The following is a 16829-nucleotide window of genomic DNA, read 5'->3' as shown; positions in this document are numbered from 1 at the left end:
TATTCGTTTGGTGCTTGGCCACTGACCACCAATGGAACTCTCAGGGCACGAGAGAGGTAGTCTCGTAATCGAGGTACCTTAACAAAGTACAGAAAACAGCGAACAACAAGCAGCGACAGTTGCATCTTTTGTATATCGTCGGCAAAAGTCGCCATTCCAGCTGACAATGCGAACGACAATTCCGCGCTGTCAGCCAGTCGGCGAGCCGTCGAATGTGGCTTTCAAGTTTTAGCGACCAGGAGGATTGAGGATTGCGGATTGAGGATTGTGGATTGAGGTCTGGTCCAAAGATCTTCGGCGGTGGAACGACATGCAATTGCCGGGCCAACTATGCAACCTGACATCCGACAGATCTAGACGAGAGACCATGAGGCTGAGATAAACCTAAGCCTGGATGAACGCTTGCATTGATCCTGATTTTAGCTACTGATCTCCAGATGAAGATGGAGCTAACTAAATACACACACTTCTCACAATAAAATACAACAGCTGAAAGAAAACTAAAAATAAAAAGTGATTGTGCTACATGTGTCCACTTGGGTTGACAGTTTTGTTTCCAACATCGGATGGGAATATTATTTTACTTTCAAGGGAACGGGATACCAAAGAGATGTTTGATTAGCTGATGATTAAAGAACCTTGAACTTGCCAACCTAAAGCTTTATCTCATCTACAAGTTACAACTTTAATTTAATCCACTACTTTATCCTTTTATCCAAGCCCATTCAGCTGGTAATAATTTATATTGAAAGACAAGATCACCTCAGAGAAATCGCCCTACTTCAGATCCCCTATCTCAAGACTTACATGCAAGTAAACCTTATCCTGGTTTCCCCCATTATGTCAGTTGTAATTAGAGGAGTGATTTCAAATGCCTGGCAAATGATTCACGATCTGTTGGCCTCAACGCCCCAACTCACAAGATTAAAAAAAAAACCGCTAAAATCAATACACGGGAAAAATATTTAAAACCAAGGCCATCTTGAGAATTTTTCGTATTTTAAACCATTAAATATTTTCCTTTGATTTTTTTGTGTGTCGCCTGGTCTCCTGGCAACCCATGTGGCTGGCTTATTGGCATTATTGGCCATCTTATAACCCCACGGGGCACATAGTACGCCTAGTTAGAGATTGACGTGCCATTGTTGTTATTTAGTTGGCACGCCGAGGCGACAATTGTCGTCTCCAATGAGTCGTTGTCGCATCTTTGGACTCTTGTCGCTGTCTGGAGACCCCAAAGAGACATTGCTCCTAATCAATAAAACTAACGAGCGGATTAAGATTATGTTGCCGTGGCAGTTACAGTTTTAGTTATTGTGGCCGCAGTTCCAGTTGCAGTTGCATTTGTGCAGAATCCACCGAGGCGAGAGAGACCAAAAGCGGCGCACGTTCAACCCAAAAATGGTCAGGCGGCCTAATGAATTGCAAGTCGCCAGCGTTGTCCATTCGGCCAGCCTGTACAGCATACAAAATTGTAAAAAAAATAGAGGAAAATAATAAAAAGTTTAAGGAGAGATGGGTTAAAAGCCGATTTTAAAAACACTCTAATATTCCCGAAAGGACTATAAAGGGCAAAGGACTTAAATAGGCTTTCCAAAATAAGATTCCGGATCTTTAAGCTTTATATTTTCTTAAAATAGTACTTTGAAATACTATGTATAAAACCCTTTTAAAATAATCACAATACCCTTGGTAAGGATAAAATTAATCGAAATAAAAAAAAGGCAGACAATAAAGCGAATCGGGAACCCCAGGTTGGTCATCTTCCGTCGTTCCGATCGGCGGATCGATGGATCGATCGATGTTGCGCATGAGCGTTCAATGGTTGAGCTCTGGTGATGTGGATGTGACAATGACAGTTGTTGTTCGTCATGTTTGGAGCATGTATTGCCTTCATGCCCCGGCTACACTACCAGCACCACTACCACCACACCACCACCTTGCATCGCCCCTTGATCCACTTGCCACTGATCCTCGCTTTTGTGTTGTAATTGCAGACGCCACACGTTTCGCGCTCTGTTTGATTTGGAAATTGCAACAGATCGGCTCGGAATGGGCAATATATTGCGATGGGGGCATCTCATTGACTTGGCATTCCCGGCACGCGCACTTCTTGGCATGACAAGACTTTCGAGCTTCCCCCTTTCAAGTCCTCCCCTTACCCACTAGAGGCTCTTTTGGCCAAAAGGGCCACAATGAAAATTTTTGACACAGGTCTCGTCGCTGAGTGCGTTGTGTTAATTAAGTGGCAATTGTTGCGAGGCGTGAGAATTGGTCGGATTAGGTAAGGAAATACATAATACCTTGGTAAAAACCAGGGTTTAAGCACAGATCAGGGTTATCACTTCCGGATGGTTATATTTAATAGAATATTAGACCAAGAATAAGATACGACTTTTAATTTTTTATAAAGTTTATCCCAGATACCTAACTTCAACCCTAATTGTAAAACTTTTGGTAGCTTTTAGGACAAAAACTCCAACTTTAGTGCCATTTTTTAAACCCAACCGTATAAAAACCCAGTTGGCCTAGTGCCTTTGGCTATCAATCATCGGCGGAGGCCCTGTTAACATGGGCGACAAGTTCTCCGATTGAGGACGCTACCAGGAAGCAATGACCAAGCACGGACCACCAGAGGAGCAACTGGTAATGCCCTCGGAGACCGACTAGACCACAGTCTATGGACATTGGAGACCGACCGTAGACCGGAGACTCCCGACCATGTAATTAACAGCACGCAAAAAGTGTTTGCGAAGCGTTTATGGAATGGGACGCAGCTATTGGATATGGGTGTCCCATTGGCGATGGAGATGACGATGGCAATGGGATGGAGGCGACACGCATGTAAACATTACCATTTTTGGCTAAAGACGCGACAGCTGGTGGGATATCAGGACTTGACTACAGGCTATCGGCCACTCAGAAAAATATATGAAACGAAATGTATCATGGCCAAAATGTCTTTTCTTTCATATCTTAATAGTTTACAATTTATGAACAATAACATTATCTTTATTACTTTCTTTTTATATTTTTAAAGGCCTTTTCATCTCAATTTAAAGCCAGTTTCTCTCTGTACACTTTCCATTCCCTTCCTAGCTGGGTGGCCAAGCTGACATCCACTGATGATCGTAATTGAGTTACAAAAAGGTCAATCGATGCTGGAGTGTCAGTGCTCGACTTTAATTTATTTTATAATTACACGCACTTTATGCCTAATTAGTTTTGTATTTTTTTCTGCTATCCCCCCCTCTGTGCCCCTTTTTTTTGCTTCCTTTCGACCGTTTCCTCTCCGCTAAAGTTGTGCCTGTCTGTCGGTCGGATCGGTGCCACAAAAAAGTTTCCCATCATTTGGCTTCCATTATGCAGCGTTCGCGGCCACCGAATTCCAGAGGTGCGCGCGAATGGGCGTCAGGTTTGCACACACACACTCACACACAACCTCATACAACCAGCACAAACACACATGTGTGTTGAAGAAAATAAAGGCCGAACAAAGGCGTAGGGCCAGGTGTGGAAGAAGGGGGCTAAGCACTACCATGTTGGCGGAAAGAGGGGTGCTGCGCCTGGGTGCCGGCTACAGTTCGCAGACCTCCTCTGGTTGGAACTCCACTGACAAAAATATTTATCAATTATGGCTAAGCTTTTTGTAATGAGCCTTAATGGTTACTATGTTTCTCATTCTTGGAGTTAAATATCAAGATGTCTTTGGAAGTATGGTTGTATAAATATCCTTTCTATGCTAATCTTTTTACTTTCTTAATCTAGTATCATTACTATAACGTGTAGGTTAAATTATTTTAAAACCCAAAAATGAAAGTGTAAATATTGTGTCTCAGTACGAGAAGAACCACCGACTTGAAGCAATCATCGCATCGGGGCGCTTTTGTGGCCATCTACAGTCTTCGGTCTTCAGTCTTCATCGACATCAACGCACTCCTTTGTTTGCCCGAACCCTTTGGCCTGACCCTTCTTTCTATGGGCCCGATCCCGTCCAAGCCCAAACCGATCCAAGATCCCAGATCCGAGATCCGAAGGGAGAGTGAGTTGGTGCGCCAACTTTGTTTAACTTTGCCTTGGCTTATTGTTTGTTGTGTTGTTTTTATTTTTTGTTGTTACCCCTTTTAAGTTTTTGTGTATTTTTTGTTGTTGATCGCGTTGTTCCTGTTTGTTTTTGTTGGTTTTTGAGGATGCTCTTGCCAAAAATATAAAAAAGGAAGCCCTGGGGTATTTTGATTTTCATGTAGATTCAAAAAGGGCCAAAATCTTAAACTTAAAATATTGTTTCATTTCAAAAAAGTCTTTAAAAGATTTCAGAATGATTTTAATTTTAATTTTTTGTTTTTAATAAAATTCATAAAAATTCAAAGGGTATACAAATAAAGTATTATTATATTTTAATCTCCATACCAGTGGGTGCGATTTGATAATACTTTTAATGCGCAGGGCTGGACATCCTTACCACCAATTATCCCAAGATGAAAGGAACTCTTTTACGCCGGAGACACACCCTCTCCATCTCAATGGATCCCACAACAAAATCTTGACTACAGGAAGTTTCACATATCTGCCAGCAACAAAAGATCTTGGCTTGACCAAAACCATATCGAAATGTATAAGGATATATATGTATATATTTATGTGTATATACACTTATATATAATACGATCCATTGCACACCACTTCCTCTTGGCCGCACTTGAGACAGTTTTTTTGTTGCACTTGTTGTTTTCGCGAAGACATTGAAACTTGGCGGCATCTTCTCAGTGTGTGCACCTTGATTGTGAGAAAGATAGCAGAGCCAGGGGCCAGCCGAGGGGGTGAACAGAAAATACACCCACAAAAATTTATCATAAAACTATATTTTTAATATTTTAATAAATAAGTTAAGCAGACTAGTGATTTAGTTAAGATTTATGGCCTTTTCTGATAGGATGCGTAGCAAAATAGCTTATGGATATTGAATAAGTAATAAATAAAAATTATAATATCTTCAAAAATGTTTCCCACTGTGTATTAAACAAACAATGAGAAGGCCGCAAGAATTCCTTAGCAGAGATTAAGACCGGGAGAAAGGCGAGGGGACGGACCTCGAACAGGTGCTGAGCAAATGGCAAACTATGCCACAAGGTATTGAGGCAATTAGTGCTCAACTAATTGATTTAAGGCATTTCCTCCCTGTCTCCATGGAAAACTAAGGAGTGCGGAGTCCGGAGGACCTTGGATGGCAGAGATTCGCCACATCCACAGCCACATCCCCAACAACAAGAAAACGATTTCCGCATGAGACAAAAGTCGTCTCCTTGTCTCCGGTGGAGCGTCGTCTTCGGTCTTCGGTCTTCGGGAGGAATCTTTGGCATTTTGGACATCGCTTTATCGCTATCCTCACTAGCCTCATGCTTGCTCTCTCTCTTCCACTAGCATACAACTATCTCTTTCTCTGGGGAGGCAATTAAAAGCTGCACTCCTCACTGATCGCAACAATTTCTGGTTAAATAAATGGAACGAACAGCCTTCGACAAGAAGCATATCTCTAAGCTAGAGAGCTCCTGCTGGACCTGTTGAATCTCTTGAATCAGTATCTGAATCTGAAGCCGAAGTTGAAGTTGATTCTCAAGCTGGAACCGAATCTGGATCTCATCCTGCGGCTCCATCTCCATTTCCATGGCCTCCTCCTCGCACTGAAAGTATTTAGTTTCAATTTGTTGCTTTGTTAGTGCGTGTTCTGAGATTTTTCATCTCGAGGATTTTTTTCTCGATTTTGTGATAAAGATGACAGCGTGACTAGTTGGTTTTTTAGAAAATTGAATCATAATATTCTAAGTAAAAAAATGAAGGTATTTTTTAGCCTTTCTCTGAAAAATCTTAATTGCTTGATAGAAGAATTCAATAGGAGGGGAAAAATTGTATTTCTAGTTTAATTTAAGACCCAGAGACCTATTTATTACCTAAACTCTAGTACATTTAGCTCCTTCTACTCTCGTGTCACGCTTTCTTCTTTTAGCCATGAGGAGAACCTGCTCTGAAGCTCCTTGCGTCGCCTTGCTCCTTCGGCAACCCACAATACTGATTAATTTTTGCGCTATTTACACGCTCGTTGGCCCGTTGTGCCTCGGAGAGTGCTGTAGTTGTTGCAACTTGCAACTAAAAGCTACAGAAACTACAGCAACTGCTGCAACGCTGCAGCTTTAATTTTGCGAAATTAGTCACGCGATTTTTATGTACTCGCCAAACGGGAGGAGATATCCGAGAGAAGGCACTGAAGGCGGCAGGAGCAGGAGGCATTCGGGCTAACTAGTCGAGCTCCAGTCAGATGACAAATGATTTTATTAGCTTAGTTGAGTTAATCAATGTTGATGGTATTTATTAATTATGTTGTGGGCCTGTGTTTGCCGCACCGACTACTCTTGGCTCGGGTTATTCGATCTCACATGACGATCGATGGGAGGAAGGAAGTGGCCGACGACATGCAGCTATGCGGTGGATGTGGATGTGGACTCTCCGATCTGGTTTTATTTTTCTAGGGACGGAGGAGTCTGGTCCGATGCCTGGACCAGGCATCCACATCTTGGGGCTTGGCCTCTGCAAATATTGGAGGCGCAACGAATCCGTATGCCAAATTCAAGGCAAAGTCAAATTACACGCGCCGGCCAAATTGAGTTCAATAATAAGCATGAAGACCAGGTACAAAGACTGGACCTCAGTCATCGTCACGAAACGTCTTCATTCGCCTTGGTTGGGTGAAAAGGGATAGATAGAGAGAGGTGCACTCAGAGAAAATTATTGGTTCTAGTTGGAATTACTATTTAGGTCTTATCTTTGTAAGAAAAGACAATGCTTTTCGGATGTAAATCTTTTGTAAAAAGTTTCATGGTGATTCAATTTCTAGACTTTAAAATACTCTTTAAGTCAGGGATTTTTTTTAAATGCATGAAAAAAGACCTCCGGATGCGCTTGGCACTCTTCTTATAGCTTAAGCGACTGCACCCGATAGTAGTCATCAAAATACACAGACAGACACTCGAATCCGAAGATATCCAAGCAAAGTGCCCCGAGGCCAGAAGGGAAGACTCTCCAAATCAGTATATCCCTGGACTGGAGTAGACTGGCTTGGCTTGGACTGGACTGGACTGGACGGTCCCTGGCTTGGCTTGGACCCGCGTGGACTGAACTGGACGGATTTAACTCCCAGGTAGCCGGGGCAAGTCACGGGTGGGCGCATATGCAAAAGTTCAGCGCCTCGGATTTTTGTGATCCTCCGATCCGGGGGATGGCTTGCCATGGCAATTTAACACACTTTGGCGCGTGAATTAAGGCCAATTTGGGAATTAAGTAATCTGGCTTGGACTCTGTTGGCCCTCATCTGGCGTTGCGTGATGAGCTGGCCCGAAAGTTTATTAGTGACACTTTACAGATTGCGAATTTATACGGGCCTTATGCTGGGGCTTAAATCGATTAATGAATGTCTTGAGTCTTGAGATGGTCTTGAGAGACTAGAAATTCCTCATCTAAGGCTGCAGTTTTTATAAACTTAATATGGTTTATCAATGAAATAATTTTTCACAAGCCACAATCCCTTAAAATCATATTCCTACTATAGCCCTGTCATCAGCTTCCTGTTACCAATCCGATAACTCCCAAGACTTTCATGTCAAGGTCAGAACGCAAATACAAATGACTTCATCCTCGAAATACGATTGACAAAATGCAACAAGAGCGGGCCGATTATGACGATGATGATGGCCGAAAAAAAACGTTAAGATTCTGTTAATGAGAAATGTCGATTGTCGGTTTTGGTTGCAACTTCAAGAAGTCGGGGCCTGATGGCTGTCAGGCTAAAGCTCATTTCGCTAATCGCATCAATAAAGCTTATCAAGCTCACCAGAAAGCAGAGCCAGAGCACCAGAGCAGGCAAATTAAATGCCCTCAAATCTCTGGACGTCGTCGCAAAATGCGCTTAAGCGTGTTGATCGATAAATTGGCACAGATCGCTGCGGATCGAGGTGCCCCGATCTTCGATGCCCCAAACCCCACCTATGCCAAGTCCGACCCGTGAATATTTCCAGACAAAACGCACAGAAGACACGAATGAAGTCATCTCGCCAAAGTCGCTTTGTCAACCGATTTCGCGTGTAGTTCGAAGCCTAAGCCGACAGTGGATCGCCCTAGCCGGCCGGAGACCCAGTTTTAGGTCCTTCCTCTCAACCCCCTTGAATCATATCCCTATCTCACATCGAACTGAGTTCCAGATCCAGGTTCCAGGGTTTCCAGAGTCCAGATTCGAGCCCTTTATTTTCTGTCGCTCACACCGCCGCGGACAGCTGAGCGACACTAATGCCTCCTGGCAGTCACCCTGCACAAATTAGCAAAAATGTCGAACTGCCGGTTTGGTTTTTGAACTTTGTATCAATACTCTTTGAAAGGGTATACCAATTTTTTTCATAGGTTTCTTTATTTTCTATAAAACAACGTCCTCTGATCCGAAACTTCTAAAGGATATATATTTCTTTAAAAATATTGAGTACAACTAGTTTTCACTACTTGGTTATGGTCTCTATAGAGCTCTTAATAAATACTTCTAAGGATATCAGTGCATTAGTTAAGTCGGTCTGCCAATCATTTTTTTTTTCACCCATCCCATTACTTTTTGCCAAATTGTATTTCTGTGAACATTGATGGGCTATCTCTGGGCGATCGCTTATGATCGCGCTTATATTTCTATGATTCAGCAGCCAGATTGGTAGCCATCCATCCATCTATCTCTCTACCCAATCTACCCAATCTATCCAAGCATTCAGAGGTTTGCTTTATTTTCCATCAGTCCCTAAAAACAGCGCTTTTTGCTTTTTGTCTGCGGTTTTATTTTTGTTTTGTTTGTGGTTTGGTTTGGCCGCATCATAATATTTTTGCGCTTGGCAAAAAATGTCCGGCGTGCGCATATTTCGACATTTTTATGGGGAAATTATTGTAACCCAATCTGGTCTGGACGCACCACAGAAACATCTCATTGCATTTTGTCCTAACGTTGACATCTTGTGGTCAGCTTTGCGCTCGATATCTCTTCTCCAATCACTTCAAATTGGCACTGACAAATGCATTTGGCATATGGATCGTAAAATAAGGAATAGCGACAGAAGGACCTCGAGGTATATTCAATATTAGTAGGAAGGAAAAAAGGAACACGAATTAGGGCACAAATTTAAAGAGTAAGTTTAGTTAATGGATTAATGTGTTGGATTTAAATTCGAATTATTATTATTATGATCATATCAATTCATATCTTCCTTATCATATAACAGCAAACTAAAATTCTATTGTAAAATTTGTGTTTTAATTAAAAGGCAATCTTGTTTCTGATTTTAGACTCATTACTATTAATATCATCGACATCACATCGACTATCTTATCAATGTTTCATTGGCCACATCTTTCCCTTTCGAATTTCACATTCGATGAGTCACAGAATACATCGTTGATGACTCATCTGGATTCTGTTTCAAGAATTCGATTCATGAAATTCTATGTTTAGTTGGAGAAACCCTCCACGTGCCCTTGAATATCTTCGAGCCTGACTAATACTTCCTTCCGCTGGGCCACAACTCACAGCTGTAACTAATTGGGGAGGTGATCAGGAGGAGGGGCAGTTATGCCCAAATATACATTTCTGATGTTTTTCTTTCAGGTAATATAGAGCGGCAAGCACACGCTTCCAAAGCGGCATTCAAAGAGGCCGCAAACACATGTAAAACTCAAATGGCAACATGCCACACGCACCAAGCGATGGAGCTGGACTTGGGTCCGGAATGAGTAGCTTTAGAGCCGGCTCCGGTGGATCTGCTGGGTGGGGGAGGGGAATGATGACCAAAAAAGGCAAAAGACCGACAAACGATGATCTGAACTCAGACCGCAAAGCCGCAACAGAAGCTCGAACAAATATATATATATTCTCATGTTTTTTCTTTATTTTTTTTTTTTTTTGGTAATAGCTTGTTTCACCGGGTATCTGCTATTGTTGCCGTGCTGACGTTTAGTCATAAAATATTCCATTTTATTTTTATATCTTATAGGTGTATCTCTTTTTGGTTCTTGGCTGTTTTGGCTGCTTGTATGTGAAACAATTTTTCACACAACCTTCAATTCGACCAGACCGATCCAGAGAGGCATGGCTATTTTGTTTCCGGAGCACACCTTGCGTGTGGTCTCTTAATTTGCCTGATGCCCCGATGGCCCAGCAGCGATTGAATCCCAAAGAGCCGCCGAATCGTTGAATCAAATGAAACTCAATTAAGCTGCCTCCGTTAGACAAAACGCCGCGTGTCAAAACAAACGTTTTTTATGGTTTTTTGTTATTTTTTTTCTGGGAGCACAATTTGTTCATCAAGGAAAGAAATGCACTCGAAAAAAAGATCGAGAAGGATAATTTGCATAACTTTTTGGGGAAAAAATCTTTGGCAAAAAATAAACTGCAAAAAAGCATGTTTTTTTAAAAAGGATAGATGTGGGGTAGCTATAATTCAAACTATTAAACTATTTCAAGCTCTTTTATGCCTCGTTATCTAAGCTCATTAAGCTTAAAAAACCCCTTTAATTTTCTTTCTAGATGATCTTAAAACTTTGCCTATGAATCGGCAACTATTTTCATTTCCATTTCGTTTTCGATTTCAGTCGAAATAGAGAGAGAGACACAGTCGGTATAGTAACTTCGACTGGCTGTGGGGCCTTTGATGTCATAATTCATGTATATTAACTCATAAATAAACGAATGCAACTTTATGCCACAGTTCACCCCGAACTCTGGCTGAAACTTCAACTCCTTCAGTCCGATGTCCAGCCGTTTGTCTGCAACTCTGTCTGGGGTTTCTGTTTCTCTTCTCTTTAGTTTTACTTTTTTTTTGGTTCGTTTGGATCGTTTTGGATCGGCGGGAGTCTTCTAGCCGGAGCTTTTGGTATTTAGTGCACTTAATCTACGCCAGAAAGTACCAACTAAGCGAGATAAATAGCTGCAAAATAAACTAAGTCAGTGCAATGGAGCGCCATTCTGGCAGCTTAGGGATGGGTTTCGTTTTGGACACTGGACCCAGGACATTGGGAATGATGGCCTTTGGGGAATGGGTTTTGGCTTGGATTGGGTTGGGATTGCGACTGCGATATTGGGAGATTCCTGTGCTGTCCCAGGTTACAGTGAAAATGGCTATAAAATCGGCACGACTTTTCAATAAATGTTGACAACACAGCGGAGCCACAACGCAATGCGCCAAGTTTTATGATATCCTGAAGGAAGTGAAATATGATATTATGAATCGCCCGCTCAGACAGTTGGGACAGTTTGTGTTGCTTTTTTTCTGTTTTTTTCTGGTCTTTTCCAGTTCAGATTCAGTGGAGGAGTTTGTGTAGTTGAGGCTACTTGAACCCCCCTTTTATCTTGTGGTTGTGGAAACCTGTTGCCATCGCTGTCGCCGATGTTGTGTATTATGAGTTTGCGGTTTGTCATGTTAAAGTTAAATGCATGCAGCACATGCCCTGCATTCAGCTCTGAGTGCCATTGACAGCCCACAAAAACAAAAACAAGAACAAAAACAAAATAAATAAATAAAAGCAACAACGACGACAGGCTGATGTCGTTGCCTCAAGGCAGTTGTTGTTTTTCTGTCGCTTCTGCTTAATCAGGTTAAAAATTGTTGAGTAATTACCGATGTAACAAAATCTCTAAAACATAGTAAAAAGGGTTGACAAGTGAAACGCGATACCTGCCGTTTTCAGAGGACGATTAGGTCTTGGAAAAAATCAAGACAAATCGAATAGGATTTCTGCTAAAAGTCGAGTCTTTACTGTTCGATTTCCTAGGAATGCCAACAATATAAATCTTCCAAATTTAATTAGCAAGAAACCATCAAAAGAAAAGAACTCTCAGTTCATCAACTGAAAGAAACCATAAAAATTTGCCAAAATAATAAACGCCAGTAAATCATAAAAAAAACCTTTTGTTAACCCGGACTTTCTCTTGGAATCAGTCTGCTTCTCAAGAATTTGCAATTAGTTTGTGTGAATCATTGGACTCTGAGTTCATTTGTACCTACAATATCCAACCCGGCGTATGAGCAATATTACGTATACGTATTACGTATACCAAAACACGCGTCCGCCATAAACTCACATGGTGTATACGTAATATCATTGGAAAACGCACACAGAAACGCATTTTCAATAGTATGCAAATAAGATATATACATTAAATTTGTTAACAATTACTAAGGAGAAAAAGTTCTATAAATTTTCATACACATTTTGTAGTTGTTGCTGTTTGAAATCTTCCATTGAATTTCAATTGGCCAATTGGCCATGCAACAAGACCACGAGCCACAATAAATTCCCATTTTAATGAACTTCGGTGCATAAATATTAAAATAAATTTCGGCATTGGCCGAAACCAAACTAACAGCCAAACTAATGCTGCATAAACAAACCGTTAACAATAATTATAATTGCCCATTTTGTCGATCACAATTTGTGGCCGGATCGGGCAGGAAGAGCTCTGGATATCTGGTCGAGACCAAAGAAATTAATGGGCTGACAAAACACAAACAGAGGTGCAACAATTGGCGCCGAATTGAAATATCAGGAAATACCCAGAAATTTTTGGAAACTCTTCTATTAATTTAATACAATCTTAAAGAGTTTTAAAAAAGGTTAAAAGCAATTAGGATCCTTTTTAAGTATATCCTCTTGGCGTGACAGGTAAATTTTTATTAATTTTATGCTCATCGTCGCCGTGGTGGGTGCAAAAACGTAATTTGTTTTAATTTGTTTAATCGCTTAATCCGCAACGGACAGGCAGGCGGCTGGCGGCCAAGTTGAAAACCAGTTTAGGAAATTATGCAGTTTGGGATGCGAGATACCCACAGATACCCGGTGGTCCTTCGGCCGGGTTTCTCTTTGTTTTTGATCGAACCGCACTCGGCATCAGTTCAACACTAAGGCCAATTTATGATGAGCCCAAAACCGAAACTCTTGGGATGTGGCTTAATTAAGCTTTGGCACTTACTTTTTTTTTTTCTGTGTGTTCTGTAGGATAGTGGGCTAATTTATGTTGGCCAGTAAAAATCATGTCGAAATCCATTTTCATAGAGTTTGAACTTGGAATTGTTTTTGGGGGGCCAGAGGGCGGCGTTGAGGTAAATACAGAATACGGAATGTGAGTGAGCAGCTGACAAAATGGGCATAAATCTCTTTTAGTGCTCGGCCGCTTCTGATGCTGACTGTCCATTTCAACACGCCTGTCAACACACACACAAACAAAGCACACTCACAGATACTCGAACCGGCCAAAGATACTCAGATACTCTCAGATACTTCTTCGGGGGCTGGATAGTAAATCAACTGAATCGCTCGTAAAAAAAACCAAGCAGTTGACTGGAAATATATTATTATTTTTTGGTTTTTTTTTTAAGTGTGTGTATTTTTTTAATTGTTTAAGCAACAATGGGTGGTAAAAATGGTAAATAAATAATAATAAAAGCTGGAAATAATTTATAAACTAAATCTTTGTGGCTTTTGCTTACGACTCTCTGGAAGAATCATTTCCTGTGGCCGACCACTCAGCACTTTCTACGTTAATTACGACTAAAACAAAAAAAAACTAAAGCTAAAAAAAAATCCAATTAAATTAATAAAATTTTATGACCACCGTGTGTCGGCGCGCACAATAAAAACAATTGAATTATGAAGAGAACATTGCGTAAAAATGAATTCGAGGCAGAGTATTAACATTTTTCACTGTTTGTGATTGTTGTTGCTGCCGCTGCTCATGTTGTGGGGCTACTTTGTTGTTTCGATTTTATGCGTTTTTAATTACAAGCCCAAAAACTGAGGCCCAGATACAGTATCCCACAACCAGAAAACAAAACACAGAAACCACTACAGATCTGGGAGATCGAGAAGAAAACAAAGGGAGAGTTTCGGCCCTAAATAAAGAGTTCGAATGTCTTTGAATAATTAAAGTATCAAGTCTAAAAAATGAATACGCAATTAGCAATTCTGTTTCACAATTCCCCTTTATTGATTACCATATGTTCCGATTTCTTTTTTCAAAAATCTAATTCAAACTTCTATGGATTTTAATTATGGGTTTTCAATTTCGATTTAACTCGAATTTTATTTACGCCCTTGTTTATTATTCTTTTTGTCGAACTCACAGTAGCCTAGCCACTGTGTGGTGCATCAAAGAGTGCTCTAATTCCCCCAATGCTCAATGCCCGATGCCCAATGCCCAATGCCATTTTCCAATTACGTTAATAGCTCATAACACGACGTTTTTGTTTGTTGTTCTTCGCTTCAGACTCTTTAAAGCCAAAAGCCTCTTGCCTTTTCAGTTTGAAGAGCATCAGAGAAGAGCTTTTGTGGCACAATACGGGAATTGTTTCCCCGAATCGGTCATTCGGTCGAACAATACCAAACAATCGATGAATGTAGCGCCTTCCTCCTTCCTCACAAACCCACACCCCAAAATCGACCTACAGAAGAATATACAAATTTGATGTTTGTAGATCCCTCTCTTTCTATATAGTGGCATATTTTTCAGCTGACTTTGGGCTTTTCTTCACAAGAATAGCGATCGGAGGGCACTTAAAAGAATTGTTACTGCTGCTGAGGCAGCTTCTGTTTTTTTAGGTTTTCTGGGGGGCCATAAAGTTTTTATGATCATCCATTGATAGTGCGAGATATTTCTACGGGGGCCAAGCGCCCTCTCGTTCTCCATTTACTAGCCATCCACTAGCCACCCACTCTTCCATTTTCCAGGTGAATCAGGTGAAAATCAGAGATTTGACAGTTGATCGAAGTCGAATGCAGTTTTGCTGTGAGTAAGGCCTTTGTCTCAGAAACTCTGCCTTTACGTTCAGACTTTGTTTATACGATTTCGAAAGTGTTTGGCACCCATTCATCATGGCCCTGGTAGTACGTCGGACTCTTGTTCCGTTTTTTATTGTTTTTTAAGCAACTGAGACATATAGGAGCTTTTCATCAGTGTCTATGTTCATCTAGTAGACATATTCAACCCACAAGTGCACTGTGAAAATACTATTTAGTTCCTCGCTAATATAAATCTCACTAAAAAAAACTCTTTACTTAATTTTCCTCAGTGTGTTTTTTGCCTTTTGTTTATTTGTTGAATCAGACCCGTCAAAAGCTGAAAAAAATACATACATCTCCAACTGCACGTCAAAGTTGGTAAAATGTGTTAACACAGTCTGATAAGTCCGGGCCACTAAATGCTCCAGGTCTGAGACTTTAGCGCAAACATTTTGACAACTTGTGAACTTTAGACTGACAACTCGCCCCACTGCCCCACTCGCAAGAGGGGCCAGTGGTATCATAAACCATAAACCACAAAATCTTCCTATACCCCTCCCTCAACAATTAAGGAACAATCACAAAATGCTGCCGAAATCTTCGAGATGCTGGAAAAAAAATACAACTTTGAGATATATAAACAAACAAAAAAGAGCGCCAAACAGCTGAAGCATCATCTTGGGAAGCAAATACAACAATAATAAGCCAACGATTAGCCCATATTTGAGTAAAGATTTTTAACGATTTGAGTTATAGAGCTGTTCTATAAAATGCTATCCTATAGAAGATCTACTAAAAGAAAGTGAGGAGCTAAGAAAGGTTGGCGTTTGATCATTCATGAAGATGTGGCCTGATGGGCTTATTAATTGTTTACAAAAATCTAAACATTGTTTAAAATTTTTAATCAAACAGGAACCATCTACCTGACAACAAGGTAAATATAATAAATATTTAAAATCCAAAAAGAGGATGTGGGCTACGTGAATATAAACAAGTAACCAAAATATAAATAAATTCAAATAAATGAATAATAATTTAAACAAACCGAAGTAAGCTCACAATCTTAAGCAAATTATCAAATTATAATATTAATTTTAAAATTATAAAAACCATCAGAGACTAAACAACTCCCAAGATCAAATATAGGACAGTGGGGTCTTTTCGAATAAAGTTATCTCTTAGAAACCAGCAGCAGCACGAGATTAGCACGACATATTGCCAAGATATTTTGATCACTCTTGACTTGGCTCTAAGCTTTTGGTAGCAGCTACCGCTACTCTCTTGGCCATATTAAATCAGCTTTTATGGTATTTGAAAATGATTAGCCGCCCAGATACGAACAAGTGTCTGGAGATGTACACGAAGTGTATGCAAACCCTGGCACTTGGACAGTGGAGCACAAAGTATTAAAATTAACTTTTATAATTGATATTCTTATTTTTTAACCATTTCCAGTTGTTCTTTAATTTTTGTTACCTGAGGCCCTGGCCTAGCCCAACAACAGGAAAGCCATAACCCAACGACAGAGTCGCTAACCTTTATGATTTTTTTTCTTTAGTTTTTTGTTATCATCCAAGATGTACACGAAAAAAAATGACAAGTTTGTCGCATGTAAACAACTTGTGGCAGTGTGCGGGTGGAGGAGGAAACTGGCGGGAGTTTGGGGGGCGTGGTGTGGATCGGATCGGAGAGTAATGTCACTAGAACGGAAATCAGAGAAGCAGGTAACCGTAACAGCTTGAAAGAGCCCATACTGAGGGTCAAAAGTCTGTGACTGAGGTTTGTAGAAGAAATTTTAAATTAAAAAAAAAATATTGTTAGGAAATTTGTATACAAAATTTATTTTAAGAATTAAAGTTGAAATGAAACCTCAAGATTGATAGTGTTTCCTTATAATTGGTTTCGCTTTAAATAATTGCAAAAAGTATAGCATACTTATTGGGTTTTGTAATCCTTTTTGAATACAATTTGAAAACTTCCTG

Source organism: Drosophila bipectinata, chromosome 2L (assembly GCF_030179905.1).
Source record: "Drosophila bipectinata strain 14024-0381.07 chromosome 2L, DbipHiC1v2, whole genome shotgun sequence".
NCBI classification, from domain to species: Eukaryota; Metazoa; Arthropoda; class Insecta; order Diptera; family Drosophilidae; genus Drosophila; species Drosophila bipectinata.
Note: the sequence above shows the minus strand (reverse complement) of the source record.